We start from the raw sequence: 4,787 nt of genomic DNA, 5'->3' as shown, positions 1-4,787 counted from the left end.
TCAGGCTTCTGGATGACTTGATCTACATTTGTTCGTTTGTCTGCCGAGCTCCTTCATGGCTAAGCGGTTAGTGTACTCGTCTTCGGCGTGGGTGACCCGGGTTTGCTTCTGGGGGAGCTCATGTGGTTCGGATTTCACTTTAATCAGTAGGTCCCATCTCATAGCCTCGCTGCTGAAAGGGACGTTAAACACAAAATCAACTCGTTTGTCTGCCTCTACCACACACACTACAGAGTACAACTTTCGGCCTTCTAAGTTAAATTTTTCAGAGTACAAGCACGTGACACTCTAAATTTCCTGTATAGATTTTGGCGGCATACCAACTTAAAATATCAAAATGGCGGCCATTGTTTCAAAACAGCGAATATCTATCTACGCTACGAAGCGCAATGTTCAGTCTTTTAAATTGAAATTTTGACGGTGGAAGCACAAGATATGCTAAATTTGCTGTATAGATTTTCTTGGCGATTGAATGTAAAATTTCAAAATGGCGGCCATTTTTTCAAAACGGCAGTGAGTAGAAAATTGTTGCAAGTTGTGACAATGACAATCTTGAAATATAAATCACATTTTAACACTTTTACCCCCAGAGACGTTGAAATATTTCGAAAAAAAAAAAACTATTAAACCCGAAAAAACCCATATGGGCTCAGGTGGGTTGGGCTTTTTCAAAAAAGCCCAGGTTTTTTCAAACCCTTGCTGTGGTGAGTGTCTTTAAGTGGCAAACCAAGGTGAAACGACGTCTAAACGTTGAGGGGTTGCCCTCCCCCTCATTACAGATGTTTGACTTCGTAGCTAGGGCAGACTGGTAAATCAGGACAGGCGGCGAACTGTGGCGGAAGTCACATCAGACTTTGATGCTGGTCAGAGTACAAATGTGTCTGAACACTTCTAACGATGGGTCTCCGCAGCCGACGCTGTGTGCCAGTGTTAACACCACGACATCTGTAACTACGATTGCAATGGGCACGCGATCATCGCCATGGACCTTAGTGCAGTGGCTGACGTCAGAGCGCGTCGCCCCCTTCCCCGGAATTAGGTGACCTGTGTGCGCGGTTGTAGTGCCAACTCCCTCCAGCGACCTACCAAGGCCTCATTGCTTCCATGCCAAAACGCACCGCCGCTGTTTTCCGTGGCAAAGGTGGATATACCGACTATTAAGTAGGTGGTCATAATGTTCTGGGTGATGAGTATATATAGTATTTCTTTAATTGTTTAAAGACGCGAAGAAAGGAAGGAAGCAAGCAAGGCAGAACATTTCGCAGTTTGTATTTGGAGTTATTTCACCTTGGAGGGTCTTCTTAATTTGATTTTGTATATACGTAATAGTTGAGCTGGAGGTCTACAATTTACGATGATTAACATTCATTAGAATTCGAACCTATGGGTTCGTTCTTTCGTCTTGTAACATCGCATTGTTCTGTATTGGAACTCGATCCAAGAACCTACACCAGATATGTGGGCGGTAACCACTGGACCACTTATGTAATGTGTGTAGGTGAATCAGGTAGTTCACTTTATTTCGTGGAAAAAGTAAATGGTTAAAGAAATTAGGTGGACTAACAAATTCCATGATACTGTTCTGTAAAACTTTTTCTTAGAATTGGTATTGTAAGCTCTCGAGTTTCAGAAGCGTCGTTTTTTTTTTAAGATTTGAAAGTCTTTTGATAATAAAAAAAATTAAAGCTGATCATACAGAAAAAAATCAGTTCTAGAATTTTAGTGGAATGTAACTACGCTGTTACTTTTAGTCTAATTTAGAGTGAAATGTTCATTTAAATTTGTTTAAATTCATGAAATGTTCATTTAAACCGAAACAAGTGGAAATTTTGTATATGATGTTGCTGTTGACAAGTTGCAAAAATTCGAGATTAGATGACAGTAAATATAACATTCATAAGTGTTGTTCTTGCTTCCATTACTTTATATGATAATGCAGCGAAAAAATCTTTCACGGTATTCATATATGTTAGCCTAATATTCCTTATACATGACTAATATCAGATATTTACACCAGTGCTAGCCAACTGCTAAACTGGCGTGTCTATGCTTCCCGGAGGCTTTTTTGTAACCTGCATTTTGTTTCGTCAATAATTTTGAAAGAATTTAATTTTCACTCTGTTTTACTCATTATATAGTGTTCCGATTTAGTTCCTGCGGAGAAAGTGCTTCGTAATTCTTGCGATGCAACTATAGTCCTTAGAAGTTGGTCATCACCGATTTACACTAATGAGAAGGATTCCTTTAAAAAATAAATGTACCCGGTTTAATGTTTTCAGTTAATTATTATTGCTATTCACATTTTGAATACGGCTAGATTTTGCTGTGGCTTTCCTCAGAATACGGCGTGTTTTTAAAGTTTTTCATCAATTCTTAAAAGAATATGTAACGATAATATTAGATGTAGTGAATTTATTATAGACTAATATGTAGTGTGAACTACAACCTAAAAGACTTTCCATATTCAAATCGTAATGTTTTAATTGTGTGAAAAGGTTTTCACTACTTCCATTCTTAGAAAAGAAAAAGTCCGTTCCAGTCATCAAAATCAGTTTCAGAACCAGGGCTGGAATCTTGATGGAAGTAATTTCTAGTTTCATCCTCGTTAAACACAACGATCATTTTATTGTCAAATTGTTTGACTCAAAACTTTTGTACAATCTTAAAGGCATCATAAAGCAAAACAGTATAAGTGTATGTGGTTGGTGTCCTACAGATCCCTAGGTGGGCTTGGGCATTTACAACGGTCCGGGTTTCGATCCTTTATCTTTTGGTCGTCTCGTTTAGACTTTAACAACAGTTTGGATCGTTCACCAAAGCCGACCATATAGCCACTGGACAACACGGTTCAGAGTTCGGATCAGAACGTTCTGGGAAATCGACACAAAAGCTGATTCTAATTGTATTCTCAATGCCGATGCAATTTAATAATGTGAAAATTATTACGTTGCATAGGCATTAGTTGTTTATGCTGAAAGAAAAGTATATTAGGTTATTTCTTACAACTAGCAAATGTAAATTTATACCCTGATAATTATTTTGGTAAAGGATGCGCAAGATTTCCGTCGCAGACGCGACGCACACACATATATGCATACTCGTCTGTTTGCTGAAAGAAAAACTCTTACGAGTGCTTTTATACGAGGTTCATTTAAAAATTAAAATTTTCTTCATTAATATTCGATGAGCTGGACCATATGGTTACAACAGGGCCACAGTCACCTATAACTGTTTCATACATAGAGGTGTTGTAGTCGAACTACGACTTTTAACCCCATCTCAATCTTTTCTTTGTATTTAAAAAGCTAAATTTTCAAAGATACCAGCACGACTGGCCGCAGTGACTCATTACAAATTTGCAAACGAATCATATGTTGCCGTCCGCAACGTGCAGACATCCGTAGTCGGTATTAATTGTGTAATTATTTCACTTACAGATATGAGACAGTCGATGTCTAAGATGATAAGTTACCAGCGATATCTTAAAACCCAAGTCGAGGCTATTTCCGAAGTCATGAATTTACAGGTGACGTCTAAGATGGATGATAAAGGAAACGATATATTGTGTTCTTTAAGCCTACCAGCTCAAAATGAACAATTGCAGAAGCTAGAGGAGAGTTTATCTGACGAAGAAGTGAAGAAGCAGCTGGTAAGTTTCTCTTCGGCTTTTTATGTTGTGTGTGTTTCGAGTACAGCTTACGTGCAGTCGAGAATCACACACTTGTATTTGCAAGATTTCAACAGCACTGAAAAGTCGGGTAAAATGAAATTGATCGGAAAGAATTAAAGAAGCTTTCGTTTCTTTACTAGATAAAGTCGAGGAATTTTGGGGAATGTCTGTTCAAAGTTTAGTTAGTGAAAACTGCGTACATGACTTTTATTTCCCCTCCACAGTCTATCTATTCCTTGCTGTATGAACTTTTCTTTGAAGTTAGTTTATTATTTCTTTTCATGTACTTATTTCATCTCTCATATTTTCGTCTATTAAGATTAGTTTATTGTTTTTCAAGAATTAAGACATTCTCCTTCAGTGTGCAATATAATAGAGATTTCATAGTGTATTATTTTTTCTTTCAGCTGGTCCACCTGACGGTTCTATCGATTAGTTCTAAGTTTCAGATGTTATTTATTTCTAGTTTTGCATTGAGAATTTATCACGTATGAAATGCATATAACGTGCTGTTGTCACTGGCGAACGCATGAAGGTGCTGCACAATCTGCGGCACGTCTCCTCCCTCACCTCCTCTCGAAAGTTTTACCCCCTCTCAAAAATGTTTTTAAAAAGTCGGACTTAGTAACTCGATATATACTCATAGAATTTCTGAATGTTGTCCAGAACCTTCGGGTCTGTTGTTGCATAATTTCTTCCGTATATAGTAAGTTGAGAACTTCATGATTTTAGGTTGTCGGCCTGTCTCTAGAATGGCATTACTTTCTTTTTGTGTATGTTTTATTATTAAACCTACTTTTCATATTTCTTATGAAATAGTATAAGGTATTATTTGAATGAAATAAAAACAGATTGGCAGCTATGTAAATGTTCGAGATTGGGCGAAAAATTTTGGTACTACGCAATCTAATTGGTACAAAAATTTCCACGATAGACAGTGACATTTAAGAAACTGTTCAGCAAAAATCATGAAAAGTCAGGATATTTTAAGATATTGGTGTCCTTAATTTAATACCAATGTTGGTTGGTTTAAATCAAGGTGGTTTAAACCGGTGTTTAAAAATCAATTGGCTGCGTTAATTGTAATCTAGGGTCCAGGGCTTGATTGTGGGGGTTG

This window comes from Thermobia domestica, chromosome 9 (genome assembly GCF_964235325.1).
Source record: "Thermobia domestica chromosome 9, izTheDome1.hap1.1, whole genome shotgun sequence".
Taxonomy (NCBI): domain Eukaryota; kingdom Metazoa; phylum Arthropoda; class Insecta; order Zygentoma; family Lepismatidae; genus Thermobia; species Thermobia domestica.
The sequence above is the reverse complement of the archived record's forward strand: the minus strand, read 5'-3'. Positions refer to the sequence as shown.